A 17,673-nucleotide genomic window follows, 5' to 3' on the forward strand; every position below is an offset into this window, starting at 1 on the left:
GTATTCAGCCAACTCACAAAGGATCATCTGTTTGTATCAAAGGTGCAACGCAGAGACAAATGGTGCTGCAGCAGCTGGTTCTGCCTCTAAAAAGGATTACATGTTTTTGATTACGATTTTGTTTTATTCTGTAATTTTGCCAATAGATCTTGACAGTGCACTTCTGTCCCCATTCTATGACCCTGTAATGTCTCATTTTTCTCACCATTTGTCTCCTTTTTCCAGTTGCTGGAAAGGACACCCATTCAATTGCTTCTTATAGAAATATGTGTCTCTGATTGCTGTGTGTTATTGTAAATGTCAGAAACACTGAGGCGTCTCAGTATTTCCTCCCCAGTGTAGAAAAGGGAAGATTTCTGACTGCAGTGAGGAGACAGTTTGGGCATCCTGATAGTGAAGGACCTGTACATTATCCAGTATCCTCTGGCTGTTTTTGTCCTGTGGCTTTGTGGACACCAAACTCAATATATGGCAAAAAAAATGAAATCCTCTGAGGAATTAAGAAATTTGTTTTGGATTATAAAATTAGTATTGAGGAAGACCCAGGCAGAAGCTTACACGTCTGCAAAGATAAACAGCTATTCAGCAGAGGGGCCAACTTTTAACTGAGAGGACATGGAGGAATTCTGTCAAGAAATGATCCCCAAGGGCATCGGCAAGCCTGCCGGTTACTATGACTACTGCACTCTGTAGCTTGTTGAAGCTCAGGCGAATTGAGGGATAGTGGGTGGAAAAGAATAGTGATGTGGCCGCTACAAGTGAGAGCGGGCTGGTAAGAGGCTCTCTGAATGCCCTGCGGCCAAGATGGCCACATGCCAGCATTTCCTCAGGCACTAGAGGTCAGGGCAACACATACCTGCTTCGCCTCAGTGCTCCAGTCTGCTGCCGCTCGTAAGGACTTAGGATGTGGAAAGGCTGACCTTTTCTATCTTATCCATGAAGGCTTGCATGTAAAGCGTCTGATAATTCAGTTTAGAAATAATATTATTCCTGCCACCCTCCTCTTCCACCTTCAAGATCTGCTATTAAATTTCAGACTGAGAGCCGCACATTTAAACCGACAAAACACATGCAAGCACAAGAAGAAGATGCAACTCCTCACAGAAAAGCCCACTAAATGAACCCCTGGTCTGAGGGGAGTGCTGACCAGCACTGCACTGAACGACCTGAACGACCTGAAACTGAAAATGCCCTTGGTCCGGTTAATATCCTCTTAAAACCGGTCTCATGTCCGAATTTTTCATTTGTCACTCTCAGGGCTCGACATTAATGCTTGTCCGAACGTCCGGGGCTAGTAAAAGCTTTGCTTGGGCAACTGAATCATCTACCCACCTTGCCCGAATGGGTGAGTTGTTTTTTTTGTGTTTTGGATGTTTTTTTTTATCCAACCTGCGGAGATTTCAGATCCATGAAGCCGCGTCTGTGTTTCACTGTCTGCTGAAATGACTCCACAAGTGTTTCCCTGCTGCTACTCTGCAAAATGTGGTATGTTTATTACAGCCTCATATATATAAAATAAAAAATTCATCAAACTTTACTTCAGTCCAGTATAAACTGCATGATTACTGGACCAGTGCCTGGTTAAAAATTCTGAAATTTCGCAGTCCCTGATGTATGTGGTGAAGCAAAATACATACAATTATTAGAGAACATTCTACTAAATGTACATCAAGCAAAGCAGTAGACTACGTATTGTTGTTAATTTATGAGGACTCCCACTAATGATGTGAAAATTCCCTTGTCGAGGAATCACAATCTTTTGTGTTGTAAATTTTGGGACAGAATAGCAGAACTGAGAGAAGAATCAGGGTGAAGCTAGGGTAGCTACTTCAGAGAGTACAAGGCAAATTATCTGTTCCAGAAGAAAGTTTATTCTGAGCTACTGTAAGAAGTAAAAGGCAGAGATCAGCAGTCCTGTTTGGAATAATGAGACACGAAAGTCCTTGAGAAGGTAATGAGTTGCCTCTCCTGTAGTTAGTTCATATACTTCTGCATAAACTGTATGAACTTACACTACAGGTGTCTAAAGCATGGCCTGCAGGCCAGTTGAACCATTTTTTAATTGGCCTGCAGCAATTATCAAGCATAATTTGCCTCCAGACAGATACAGCTTACTATAAAACACAAGAAGTAAAGTGAGACGCCTCACTTCCAGCAAGAGGCCTTTAGGATTTTTTTTCTTTGTGTGTCCCTCAGTGAATGATCTTTGAACACTTTGGTCTTGCATTGGTCAGCCATAAGATTCTGACCACACACAGGTGTGTGATGACACTCCGTGTTATTGCAGCACTCTCATCCCCAAAGCTAGAATATTTCCAGTTCAAGTTGGGGCTTGAGGGCCATTCTGTGTGCTGATCTTACTGTGCATGCAGGACCTTTTTTCCCCCCTGATGATCTGGTTTCTTGTGGGGTTTTTCTTGTCTGCAGTGGTCCAGGAGAGAGGAATTGGTGAAACCAGCCACAGACCCATTGGTGACCAAAGATTTTTGGTGCATATCAGGAGCAAAGACAAACCTGTTTTGTCCAAACCTGCAAGAAATCTACTGTAGCTCAAAGTTATTGCTGCTTCTGATGCAATTAGTTAAGTTTAGGAATTGTAAGAATCAGCTATAGCTTATTGGTGTACACCTGCCTACTGCTGTCCAGTGTTTACTTTATTATGCTTTTTGTTGCTTTTTGTTTTGTCCCTCAAATTATTTTCTGAACTGAACTCAAGTCATTCAGAGGAAGTAGTCTCGTCTTGTTCAAACACTCTAGGTGACCCTGGGTATTCATTGCGCCTCGGATCTAATCAGCATCACAACAACAAAATTCTGCTCGGCTATAAAAAAAAGTATTTAAAGCAAAGAACAAAAAAGAAAATAAAAAAATCCTCCCACAATTTGCTTAGTCCTCAAAGATAAAAACTCAAAGATGGTTGAGTTGCTTGACAGTTAATGTTGTATCATATTTTGGAAACGCAGCACATTTAATCTGTAACTTTTTGAGTTGTATGTTGAAACATTGTTGAAACGTCTCTTATACGTAATTAACTTGTTTACCACCAATAATATGTTTTATAATTGAGAAAAAAAGAGTTTCTGCTGGCTGTTTGATGAGATAGCCAACTTGTTAGCAAATTCCATGGTGCTTGGTAACACTGATTAATGTATTTACAATAAATCAATGCAGCATTATTCATGCTTATGCAACATTATTTAGACTTAATTAGTTTAGGTTATTCCCATGTGCAGCAACTGAGGCTTAGTCTTCTGAATGCCACATCCCAGATGTTAATTCTTAATCATAGTTTGATTAGTATGTTTAATATGGAATTAAAGAGACGATTTTAGTAACTATGAGCATTGCTTTCCCACACGGGGTTGTGAATTATCTGGATACTTACTGTTGATGCTTGAGGAATTTTACTGTTGCACTAATTGTGAGTCTCTCTGATTAATAGGGCCAGTAAATGTCTGAAACATAAATCATAATTTGAATCAGAGATGAACTTCGGCTCTAATTGGAAAGTGAGCAGAGTCAAAAGTGGCCGTATGTTATCAGATCACTATCTTGGAAGTTAGACAATAGGTGGAGTAATTATTTATGACTGATGGACTGGCCAAGCTTAAATCCCCAGTGTAAGTAAATAATGTATGAATGGAAGAGTGCTGAGTCTCAGCATTGGTGTTTTGTGAATTTTGTCCAATATTGGTTTGGTACTTGAACAAAGTCGAGGGCTTTGAAATGAGTTACCCAGACTGCAGTGACTTTTCCGATTTTAGTGCTGCAGCAGGTAAATGCGTAAATGTGAATTATGCACTCATTCGCTCATGAACATCACTGCTTTTCTCATACATCAACAATTCATTGCGGATGAGTGAAGCTGCAGTCAACATATACTTTCTCTAATGCCATACGAACATTTCATTCACAAAGCTTAAACTTCACAATTTCTCTATTTCAGCCATTCTCAAATACAAGAAAGCCAAGGCCTACTTCCTGTAAAAGTCATAAAAATCCATCCAGTCGTAAAATGTCAAACATGATTGAAATACAAGGCCAAGACACATTTCTGTGAAACATTCCAGAAACTTTATAAAATTCAACGTGAACTCATGGCAATAAATAGTGTATTAATCTTGCATCCAGATAAACAAAACATTGAATATTTGGATATCTTTCAACAAAATAATTTTGTTGTGCAATCATTATAGCTGCTTTGTTGATGTGAATTAAAAAAAAAAAAAAAAAATCTAACAGCAAAGCTGAAAAACAGAGAGTCAACAAACATCCACAATATAACCTCCACATTCATGCAACACTTAATCAACACTTTCAAGATAGTATGTGCAAACAGTGTGGTGTTCAACACTGAATATAAGAAAAAACTAATTAATAAAATCAATGAAAGCTGCATGTTTCTCCCTGTGTCTATCTCCGTCAATGGATATGATTAGCAAGAAGAAGGTGTAGTTTAATGTCAGAGGTTGCCTCATTGACCAATTGAAAACCTGCTTCATGACAGAACTGGGTGACGATAAAACTTATAAATAAAACATGACAGAATTTGATTACCATCAGTTTTTGTGTTTTGATATCAGGTTGTATCTGTACATATTTTTGTTTTACCAATTTGTTTTTGTTCCAAAATTGAATACTGAATAAAAGTAGTGGTGAAGTTTTTAATTTGATAAAATGACATGTGGTCTATTTTATTTAAATGATTATTGTATCTGATTTTACATACACATGCAACTTGCATGTTGATACTTCACGTTCAATCACAGTGAAATCCTCTGTCAAGCTTAAAGTGCAAGCTGCCAACATTTTGTATCAAATGTAGCAAATCCCCGATTCTGGTGAAATCCTGTTAGGATTATGAGAAAGGCGACACAATAATCTCCTGAGCGTACTGTGAAATGAGCCTTCCCAGACAAAGATACCCTGCGTGTCATATGTTTGGCCTCTATAGGACGTTATGAACATGAATGTCACTGTGGCAGTGTGGCAGCCACTCTTCTCAATCTGTTGACTGTTGCTGGCTGTGAAAAAAAAAAAACCCTCCTAGATAGACAGGCCTCTGCACTGAGAGAGCCAATCAAATGAAGCCATCGGCACTGGGCCTAATCCTTTCTGTCAATGCGACGTGGCCAATTCAGTCTGTGGGGAAAGTGAATGCTGATATGTGAAAGTCAGTCTTGGACATCCTTTCTGATAAACTTTTCATTGTGTATTTTATCTGCAGGATTGGATCATTTAAAATCCTAGGCAGTCTACTGACTGAAACTGGAAACAGCTCACATTGCTTTTCTGTCTTTATCTCGCGGGTCCCTCCGCTACAGATCTTCACTGTTGCTATGCAGTTTGACTCACTCTGTCAAAAAACCCAAACCAAGACATGCTTTTGAACTGTATTTCATGACACCCATAAAGCACATTGTTTTGATTCATATGTCTTTCTTTAATATATTCCAGATCTAACCTGCGTCCTCCCTCCTGCCAACTCCTCTTCCCCGTGCTGGAAGGTAAACAATACCAAATCACTCTTTGTAAGCCTCACTTGACATACTATTCACACAACCGGAATTGCTGTCCAGTGCAATGAAAATACAGGCATTAGGTTTGTGTCGAGAAATTCTCTCTTTCTATCTGTGGTTGTCTTTACCTGACTGCCTTAATTGCACCTCATTTTCCACAAATGGCATTTGAAGTTGGTGCAGATGGGATCAATTTATCAAGTCATGCCGTCAGTTTATCACTTTCACTCCCTGAAGTTGTTGCTCAGTCATCAGTCATTCAGGGCTGAATTATTTATGTCCACTGCTTCTTATTTGCTCTGTCAAGAAAGGCTGTGGTTTAATTACACACATTTGTAACTTGTACACATTTTGAAAAACGTATATAAAAAAAACTAAACGGAAAAGAAAAGAAAAGAAAATGCTCATTTGTACCGAGCTGTGAAGTTTGCTCAGTTGTGTGTTGCTCAGCAAGGTCTGAACTGAGGCTATTAGGACTTTAAGAGGTACTTTTAAGTGAAGAAAGACAGCTAATTTTATGCTTGGATAAACCACAAGCATGTGCTTGCTTTGTGTGAGCTTTTCCTCGCCTCATCTTGCCCTTGCTATGTCTTTCTCTGGTTCTACTTGTACTGATTTTTTTTTTTTTTTTTTTAAATTGCCTTTGCTGCGGCTTGGTTTGCTTCACCCCATCTTTCCTTGCTCACTTTGTCTTCTCTCGCCTTGTGTTGCGTTGTTGTCGCTTCACCTCTGTCTGCTTCATCTCGCCTGATCTTGCCTTGCTTCAACTCACCTTGGGCTCATCTTACTATAGTTTTTCTTTACTTCGCCTTGCCGTGCTTTGACTTGCGTTGCCTCGTCTCACTTGCAATGCTTTGCCTCACCCTCACCTTGTTCTGTATTACTTTGCCTACAGTTGGAGATACGCCATTGCTAAAACTCATATCTAACTTTTTTTCCCCTCCAAAATTCTGATCATAAAGGAAAAATTAGTCAAGTGCTGACAACTCAACCATCTGGACCAAAACCTAAATCTGTTGAAAACAAAGAAGCTAAATTTCATCACTTTCTTTGGACATTTTAATGAACATATTATGTATATATTCTCTACCCATATTTAATTTAGCACACTTCAAGGTGTTATTGCTTAGGTGGTTGGAAGAGGTAAAGAACAATCTGTGAAAGTGCCAAGCCTTTATATTCAGCTCATGTAGCGTTTTAATTGTTTTGTTGTTGTTGTTTTGTTTTTTTTCCAAATTACCTGAAGCAATATTTCAATACAGGGGGAACAGATCAGTCCAGCTGACATGTCCTTGTTAGCCGGACTGATCCATCTCCCCTCATCCTCCACTCTGAGCCACTCTGTTTTCATTAGCGGCTCGATCAAGACAAATGAAGATGAATGATTAGTGGACAGGCTTGATCATACCATGTTCTACTGTGTCATCTGAACAGTTTAAACAGAAATATCTTATCTGCACATAAGTATGCGGTAAAAGCTGTTTCACAATTGCTCCATGTAAAATTATCTTTTGAGCTATAGGTATTAGATGGGCTTAAAAACAAGGAGTTAAATTTACGGGCATTGGGGAACATTTCATTGCTAATCTCGGGGCAAAATAAATCTGCATCTGACATCGCATGGGGATGCCATTGCAGAAGCAACGCAACAAAAAAGCAACGTCCGCATGACCACATGATTGAAGGATTCTTGTTCCAGTTGAATAGACCTGGATGACCTGTTGGTCTTGGGCTTAGCAGTTGCTCTGAGTTCTGACTCACTCGTACATTATTAATGTCATCATCTTGCCAAATGACCTTCAACACAACATGGAAATTAATATCCCACCTCGCAGACTTTGTAGTCTTCAGCCCAGCTTAACCCCTCAACCTCCCTGTTGAAGAGCAGTGATACAGCGGCGCCAGCCAAGGCTGTCTGACAGGACCGGAGTTAAAAGCACCAGCAGTCTGCTCCCTGTGGAGATGGATAGATATTTATTCGTCTTGAGGGAAAATTGACTTATTAAAGTATGCCTTCTCTGTCTCGCTTGCATTGGTCTTTTTACCGAGTGCAGACTTCGTGGGGTTGCTCTGTATCCCCACTGCTCTTTTTGGGAAGCTGCATTTGATTTCTTCCCGTTTTATTGCGATCACAGAATAACTACATTGTAATTCTGACACAAATTAGTTTTGTTGTTGAGATCAGACCTCGAAACTCATTATTTGTAGAAGAACTGAGAGAAAGAGTTTGCAAATATTTTAACAATGTCTGAAGATTGACAAGAAATATGAAATACTTTTGAACCTTTACGCGAGTCCAGTTTCTTTCATGACACAAATGGATATTTAAAACCAATTTATTTCATTTTTTTTAACTTGGAAAATAATCAGGTTCTTCATGCTATTTTTCAACCTTTTGTTGTGTTTAAACATACTATTATTATTGTGATTAATACTGTGATGTTCAATTGGGACCAATATCTTCATCTTACTTCTACTAAAACAATTTTTTACTCTGAGCAAAGAGACACGCGTGAAATAATGTGAAACCTGTCTGAAATTGAAGAGTTGAGTGGTTTTTGCTTCAACCATTCACCTTATCTTTCTCAATTAAAAAAGTATATAAATGCACAATTTCATTTTTAATTTCATTTGCCAAAGATAAACAAACTCTACTCTTATTACAGCATAATTGAAGCAAAAAAAAAAGTGTTATTTGGAAATGACATTTCCAGGGGACGATTATTAACATACATATCACTAAGAGATAAATAAGCACGCTAGTTGCCACAAGAGTGTTTTCAGTGACCATTCATAGTTATAATTTGTGATAAGGGGGTGGTAATGCAAATGATTATTATTATAATGTCTTTCTAATCCCCTATTTGTGGCTTCTAGTGAAAGTGTTTATGGTATACATAGAACTCAACTAATGTGATAAAACATGATTACCTTTCACAGTTTTTACTCTTTTAATTGGTGTGAGAGTGTATGGTTGTCTGATTCTGTGTTTGCGCTGTGATGGATGGCGACGGTGGGATCGGCTCCAGCACCCTGTTCAGGTTAAAGTGGCATAGAGGATGAATGGAACAAATGGGACGGTCTGTTGGTCCACAGTCCTCCAAGATAAATCAGTAAGGGAATCTAATTTTTTTTATGTGCAGCCTTGAATTGATTTAGTTCATCGTGTGACACATTGCCAGAAGTCTGCTTTAGTCTCAGAGGGTTATTGACAGTACAGTTCATCACAAATTGTGTTTCGCTGCGGATTGAAGCAGACTTTGTCCCACAACCACAGTTAAATAAAACTGCATCTTGTCTGTTAGAAACTTTCAGTCACTTGAGCTTTTCCGGGCACTCAGATCAACAGACGTGCAGAAGAGGTAATGTGAGCTTTGATGGACCCGCAGGGTAGAAAGAGCCGGTACGTCACAGAGGAGACGTGGGTGTTAGAGGTTAGCCAAACAGATGTTCTGCTCCAACAGTCTCTTCAGGTCACTGAGCAAGATCTTCCTTGATAAAAGGTAGACCAGGATAAGAAATACACTTCATCCATGTAATAGCTTGTTAAGACTTCCCTTCACCACCACAGCCATAAAAAAAAAGTGTTATAGGGGACAAGGGGCAGACTTTTAATGTCTCGACTGCAGCACACTTGCAGACGTAATGGAAATTGAGGCAAGCATGATGTTTCTGTTCGAGGTGAACCAAAAACAATCAAGGTGATTTTGTGCATTCGTTTTTCTGCATGGCACTCGTCACTGTAGAATATTTGACCGCCTTTCCACTTCATGATTGCAGCATTTGGAGCCTTTCATTGGTTTTAGAATGTTGTGTTTTTTATTTATTTCACAAATTAAACATAAAACTGATCATTTTACTTGCATTTTTTGGTCTTCACGTTAATCCCAGTGTAGTATGAGCTGCACTCTAATTTCAGGCATCAAGGAAAAGGCTTTTAAGCCAGCTAAGTGCAGAGCTGCACCTCTATAACATTGGGCTTTCGTGAACGTAGAAGCGATCTCTCCACTTAGACCGTCTATAAACAGTACAACACCCACCGGTTTGCTGAAGGAAGGTCATGTCATAATTTTATATCTACGAGAGAGAGAGAGAGATAGAGAGAGAGAGAGAGGAGAGAGAGAGAGAGAGAGAGAGAGAGAGAGAGAGAGAGAGAGAGAGAGAGAGAGAGAGAGAGAGAGAGAGAGGAGAGAGAGAGAGAGAGAGAGAGAGAGAGAGAGAGAGAGAGAGAGAGAGAGAGAGAGAGAGAGAGAGAGAGAGAGAGAGAGAGAGAGAGAGAGAGAGAGAGAGAGAGAGAGAGAGAGAGAGAGAGAGAGAGAGAGAGACCAAAACTACGCTGCTTGATGTGCTGAGTCAGATGTTTGCTTCTTCTTCTGATTCTGCAATGAATCAGAATTCGAATGAATGATTGAATGCAAACGGTGCAAAATATGCAGAATTATTGAAATTAAATCTGTGTGTATGTGCCACGCAATTGAATGTGCTTCCCTTCTTATAATATACCGTGTGGTGGTGTGAAGAGCAGCTATGGAGAATTGGTTTGGAAAGCCAGTGAAACTACAGGCTGGTAAAACAGAAAACAACATGTCAAATGAAATACGGGTACACAACAGTAAGAGAGGAGGAACTGTGAAAAGCAATATGGGAAAGAAATTCGCTGTCATAATCCAATGAGTTTCTTTCGATGGAAGAATATGTTTTTGGGCTGCAGAGATTCCAGTAGACTGCCTTTGTTTCATCAATCAGAAAGCTAAAAGGTAAAAAAAAAAAAAAAAAAAAAAAGCAAATGGACTGAGTATCATTCTGTCTAAACTTTACCAGCAGGCCTGAGCTCTTCGATTGTGTTTCACAAGACGGTGCGCCGGCTTTAACGCCTGCTCTGTTTCTTGTCATTTCTTCAATCTTAGTTTTCGAAATGTATAAATAAGACAGAGGTTTTACAGTAAATGTTGCCAGTGAGGCCAACTACAACCAAAGGCTAATACTCCTGACCTCGACAAAATCCATTCCAGACTCCGCCACACTTTTGGATCAAAGGAACAGTAAATGAGACCAACTGTCTAACAGTGTTTACAGCCAACTCCAATTTTATTTACAGAGCACCTTTCAGCAAGACGGAAATTCAAAGTGCTTTAGAGGAACAAACACGGACATTATTGTCACAAAAGCAGAATGAAAGCAAATATAACAATATGTACATGTGATTAAAAGCAAAACAAAGATAAGAATATGAGCGCATTTTACTATGTTGGATGGTGTTCTAGTGTTTCTTGCATTGTCGCGAGTGCATGCATAGCTTTAGTCCAGAAGTTTAAGGTAACTTGGCGACTCTGAATAATCCCACAGGTGTGAAAGTGAGAGTATGCGACTGTCTCGTTGTCTCCCTGTGATGGACTGATGACCAATCCACGGCACCCTTCCTTTGCCCTCACTCAGCTGGGATTAGTTCTATTTCATACAAGCCTGAATTGGATAAATTGGAATAGAAGATAGATGAATGAATGGATAGGAGCATTAAAAAAAAAAGACATTAAAATGGAATAAAAATAGAGGCTAAAAGCAGACAGAAGGCAGGTTAAGCCTTCAGTGCAGCAGAATGATTGCTCAAACAGAAGGCAGCAGCAAACAGAAAGATTTTCAGTTCCGTTTTAATGAAACTCAGAGTAGCCCAGCAGCCGGCAGCCAAACGTCCAGCTACCCACAGCTGAAAACAGAGAGGCACCGGGGCTACGACAGCAGCAGAGCGGCTCTGTCTTTCTGCTGTCACCCTTCAGTGAAGCACACAGTTCTCAGCCGCTCGTCTGACAGCGGAACGACACTGGGTGACACTCATTCTCTACAAAATACAGCATGGCTGCTTCCCCCTCCTCGTTCAACGGCTGCCACCCATGAGATATCACCCCCACGCCCCCTCTGACTCCACCCTTTTGTGACGACCAGCAAAGTGTCCCTTGCCTGGCGTCTGCGCCATGCAGCCGGTTTGCTATGCGCTCTGCTTTTTCTGTATTTGTGCCTCTGCTTATATTCATCTCGTACAATGTGAGTAAATACTTCGATTCACAGACCCTCAGCAACAGATTTTTCTAGCTCTTCGTTCATTGCACAGCAACAAAAAACAAACAAAAAACAACCCAATAGAGAATATCAACAAGCAGCTGGTTCAACAGTTGCGTTGTCCATTATCTTGTATTAATGACGATTTCTTATAGAGCCACATAGTGACCACGATATCCGGTTTGACATCCCTGATCTGCTCCACAGTCACATCACTCACTGAGGTGCGTCTGTGTTGTTGGGGGAGGGCCTGTGTTTATTGACATAATGAGGTGATTAGGATGATTAAACGTCATGTGGTAAAGTGATGCTCCTTTGGCGTGTGGGGCTGGTTTTATCTGTTGGAAGGCCGTGCACAGCAAGTTCAGACCACAGCGAGGGGTTGATTCGAGACCCTGCTGTCTGGCTCTGGCTGATCTGGAGGCTCCTTCCCTCTGACGACTGACTTATCTACTGCTGGTATGTTTTAGTGGGTGTGCGGAGAATACCAAGTGGCCACACCATCAGGGTGTGTAATTATCGAGCCTGCTGAGCTTCTGCTGCCTGTACACTTAAGTCCAGATAGACCCCCGTCTCCTCCTGCCCCAGCCTGGAACGGCAGATACAAAGCATTTGACCTTGTTGATTTATTCATAATTGCATGTATTGTTGTTAATACCATACAGCTTCATATAGATTACCACAACTTTCTATATGCACTTTGAGCAATCATGACAGACTACCAGCATGATCAATTAAACACCTTCGTATGGAGTGACATCAAATTTTTTTTTACTGATTACAGGGCTTTTTTTTGTTTGTTTGTTTGTTTGTTGAATGAAGTGTATATCATCTTTAATGCAGCATTATTAGCAGCATTGCACCCATTGCGAAGTCTCGATCTTGATGGAGTTTTAACATGCGAGACACAAAAACAACGTGTCAGTCCTGGAAGCTCTGTTCCACCACTTTCACCTCCTGCAACTCAGCAGTGGAACAAATTGCTATTTTGTTTTTTAAGTAAAGGTTGTTTTTTTTTTTTTTTTTCCTGCAGACACACTGCAGACAAAATGCAAATGTTTTTATTAAAGGATTCCAGCAACCTGTTGATGTTCAGTACTACTTCATTCCATCATACACTCTGCAGAGTTTTCTTAGATTACCTCTAATCAGTTCCCTTTGAGGCAATATTTCAGTGAGTGCTTTTCACATACAAACTCCCCAAAGTGCTTTCCACGCTATCTAAAACAAAACAAAATAGAAGACTTTACATAAGACGCATCACGCCGCACTGTGGTACGGTGGTTAGCGCTTTGGCGCCTCACAGTGAGAAGGTCCGTGTTCAGATACCGGCTGTGTCTTTCTGTGTGGAGCTTGCATGTTGTCCCCGTGTGTGTGGTTGCCTGCTCTTCCCAAGTATGTGTTTGATTTCTGCTGTTAATGTCAGATACCTTGCCACTTTCTATCAAATGCCCTAGCAACATAATTAACGAGAGCACCCCACAGGTGCTATTATTCCTCATCAATAATATACTGGACGTCTTTAACACAGGCCCAATGGGGTTGTGATCGAGAGGACTTCCATTTAATTTAATTTAATTTAATTTATGCATCTTTTTAGTATCCACTTGTGAACTGAGACTTATTCAACGTTAAGCACATTCAAGCAGCCACAGGAGCTCGAATCTCATTCTGTTGTGTTTAACGGCAGTCGATGTACTGTGTATTAAGAGCTGGTTTCTAAATAATGACATCAGTGGAGACAAAAGGAAAACTGAAACTCAAGGACCTCGCCTGAAATGTACTCATTCACAAGAAAAGGCAGTTTTTAAAAAGAAATACTGGAAAGTATAACCCTTAAAACTGCAGTACTCTAAATAGGTCTTGCTTGTACTTATTCAGCAAATTTCTTCCGCAATCAATAAGATAAGAATTAATAAATAAATAAATGAACAAACACATAAACAAACAAACAATACATTGCTACTACTATGACATAACATATTATGGAAAAGAATTTTGGAAACAAACGTGAACATAAAAATTAAATGAAATGTTAAAATTACTTACTTCATGTACCAGTTTCCCAAAAATACTATTTAATCACAGAACTGTGACTTTATTTTTATTTTTTATTTTTTACCTCCACCACTCCCAATCAGTGGTGCAGGAAAATACCCTCAAAAATACAAGCTTTTTCCTTGGGTATTGTTTAGGATTAGCTTCAGCTGTTCTCATGAAACTGGCAACAAATACAGTCTCTGGAAGAATATAATCTTTCCTCCCTTGGCACAGTTTCTGGGTGGCTCTGTTTGTTTTTATTCGTACTGATAAAGTTTCACATGTGAGCATGCGAGCTGATCTGGAGAGACGTTATCTCCTCAAGAAGATTTTAATCTCCCATCTTTGATTTGGAATGATGGTTCAGGGAGTTTGTGACACTGTATAATATAAGTCTTCTGCTCTCGTCCTCAGTGTGAAGGAAATGAATGTATGGTTGGCTGCGCTCGGTGCTTTAATCCATTTAATGCACCCTGGGCAAACGAGAAGAGCGAGGAAAACTGTATGTAGCCTTCTGTGGGGAACACTTCTAAAGGAGTCTGACTGTTCCATTGAAGCAGAACCACCGACTGCCTGTGTTTCTTGTTGCTGTTATCATTGTCATGTGTAATTTGCTTGCAAGGGTCAGTCAGGGTGTTCAATATTTTAAAAACCAGTTCTGCACTAACTTACAGAGAGTAAAAAGTATGCTCAGTGAATATTCTTCTTTAAATCAGTGTGACATTGTTCTGTGATATACTGAGCATTTCAGGAATGTTTATTTAGTTTGTTACTTCAGCACTAAAGGACCTGTATTTATGTACTTGATCTTAAATCTAATGATCATTCACTGATCCATCAACTTTATATACTTCAGGGTCATGATGAGTGGGAGCCAAACAGAGCTGACTATGGGCAAACACACCAGCCTGCCACACCTCAAATGCATGTTTTTACATTGTAAGAAGAAACCAGAATAATAGAAAGAAAAACAAATGCAGAAATCTACTCCTGCCCATCCAGACTCGAGTTGAATACATTCATCAGTTGCGAGTGTTAACCACTACACCACCAATTGACTGTTTCAGTATTCAGTCAGCACACATAATATAATATCCCCAAATAATCCTTTTGACTTTTCGGAACTATAAATCCTGCTCATGCTGTTTATTCCTTTGACTTCAATTTTAAGATGCCTGGTGTGACGTATACCTGTGAAAGTATGTCTGCTTCGGGTGTGAGTGTATGTGGCCCACTGAGTGAAGACTCCTCCATGATTTGTGATGAATCAAGATGCAACTGAGCACTTCTATTCTTGTTAATGGGCTGCGATCGATAAGGTAGCTCCATATCAGCAGCTACAGAGTGATATGAGGATGGTGTGTGTGTGTGTGTGTGTGTGTGTGTGTGTGTGTGTGTGTGTGTGTGTGTGTGTGTGTGTGTGTGTGTGTGTGTGTGTGTGTGTGTGTGTGTGTGTGTGTGTGTGTGTGTGTGTGTGTGTGTGTTGGGGTGGGGGGCATGATGATCAATGAGAATGTGGAGATAATCAACATGATTGCAGCTAATGCTCTCGGTGGTCAGTCATATTGAGCATTTTTGCAAGACCATTTGAAAGGATCAATCTGTACTGCGTGACGAGTGGTCCACTGCACCTACAGCGCATTTGGGAACATTTGTGTCATGATGGCAAAGATAAGAATAGTAAAAAAGATGAGCCTATTTACGCCACGGATAACAAGCTCCTCCGTGTAAGCCCATCACTGTGTCGTAATTTGAGAATATTATTTTTTCCTTCTCTGCCCTTTACAGGCATATAAAATGTATCATTTCAGATAATATGTTCACATGAGATGAGAGAACTTCCCACTGTAATTTAAATATCTTTGTGTATGTGTTTGAAAGGAAACCGGTGAATGGCCCTAAGTTGTTGAGTGGCTGAAAGGTATTCACTCTCTGCTCATTGCCTGTTTCCCCGAGGCCCCCGGCCCTGTCTGGGCTAATAGTCACGGCTCGTCTTTTCTCCTCTCCTCTCCACCGCTGCGATAGCCTGTGCTCAGCCATGTGTGCGAAGTTTGAGAAAGCAATGTTGATTGCAAAGTGGTGGTGTTATGACAGCGGCGCTGAGAGGTTTGTGCATTGCGGGGATTGTTTACACGTGAGTGCAAGGGAAGCAGGGGCGGCTGGCGAGTAGTCACGTAGGAAGTATAGATCACAGTTAACAGTTAATTACACGCTGCGCTTAGTTTTAGTGGCAGCAGCGGAGGCAGCCATGTTTGTAGGCATGTTCAGTGTATGTTCGAGTCTTTCACCATAAACCTAGGACAAATAAATGGTTGATTGCATTGATATAATTGCCAGCTCTGCTTTATGGTGTCTTCAACTACACTTTTATTACTTCTCTGCTGCAGTTGTGGTCCAATTGTAACATAAAACATAGCTACAGAGTGTATTTTCTTTACAAAGCATAAAAATTAATGTTCTGAGATGTTGAGAGAATATGTCTATTTGTGGCTTCAGGATAATATTATTCAGCAAAGAAGTCCTATGAGATGAATTACACATTTTAAACAAGCTTCACTGCAGAATAATCACAGACTACATATAAATACTTATATTTATAATAATATTTGGAATTGAAAGTATATACTAGCACAAAAAGATTATATATGGATAATTATATAAAAATCTAGTAAATCCAAATGGACCGATAATATATTATAATGTGAAAACCATCAGGTGGTTTTCGCACCATTTTTTTCACAGTGCTTTGAGACCAATGACATGTGGAGAGATGCTTTAGGAAGGGACATGTATTTCGGGATTCATGAGAAGTCTCACCTTTGCCACACTTTGAAAGCCCCCTGCCATAAAGTGTAGGTAAAACAAGCTGAAAGGTGTGCAACCGCACCGGCAGACGTGAACCCGTCAGCAGGCTTTTATGCTTCGCGCTGACAAATTCACTGAGGCTTGTGGGATTCAGACAAAATTGTTTGTTTTCAGCATTGAAGCCACTTCATCTTCAAAGGTGTAGCTCTCCCGGCTACTTGTTGAAGTAAAAACAACAAAAAAAAAATCAAAATTCTGTGTGAAGTTAAGTTTCAGATATTTGTGCCATGGATTTCATTTAGCTATTTTCTTGCGTCGAAGAGAGGGAATCCACATGTGGCCAGTTAGTCAGTCAGTCAGTCAGTCAGTCGGTAAGCAGGCAAACAGGTGCAGAGTGCTGATATGTTCCTTATCGACGAGCTTCCTCCTCTTGGCTCATTACAGTCTGGAGCACATCATGCACACACTCACACACCTATGCACACATACACATCGCATATCCCTCACATCAGCATCACACACCTTTGAGTGTGATTTGAAGGCAGAGGACTAAAAGGGAGGGGAAAGGGAGGAGAGGGGAGTCTCTTTTATTTCCCTCCATTTTCAGTGGGAAAAAAAAAAACCAAACTCATCCATGTCTTGGCAGTTGATGCAATGCATGACTTTTTTTTTTTTAAAGCTTTTACTCAAAGAAAAAAAAAGCTATATTTTTGGTCTTCCATGATAATGAATGACCCTTTACAGGAGTTACAGAGTCCTTGACTCACAATATCTTATTAAGAATGTGGCCAAGTGCTGTATTACTCTGATTACATCTCAGCGTTGTACCGAAGAGCCATAACCAAGAGGAAGGACTAGAACAGTAGCCAGAAGCTCCGAGGTGACATTTATGATTTCAAGAAGAGAGCTGTCTGTACTTAATTAAGAAAAAGCCAAGGACAGCAGTCACTCTGTTTTTCACCGTTCTCAAGGAAAGCTTATTTCATGCTCCAGAAAGCTTTTACATCACACACATGCACAAATATGCGTGGGAGTGTGTCTGTGTGAGAGAAGTACACAGAAAAACTGAATAATGAATCCCAGACAGAAAGTCTTTGAGCACAGAGATATATGCCAGTATTGATTTTATTCCTGCACTCTATGCAAACAGTGCTCTGCACAGATACATTAGGGTTCATTATGTAAGGGGCCACTCTCAGGATATTGCAGCGAAATGCTAAATTGCTTCATTACTTTTACTCAACAAGTGAGGCTC

The sequence above is a fragment of the Blennius ocellaris genome (assembly GCF_963422515.1).
Source record: "Blennius ocellaris genome assembly, chromosome: 9".
NCBI classification, from domain to species: domain Eukaryota; kingdom Metazoa; phylum Chordata; class Actinopteri; order Blenniiformes; family Blenniidae; genus Blennius; species Blennius ocellaris.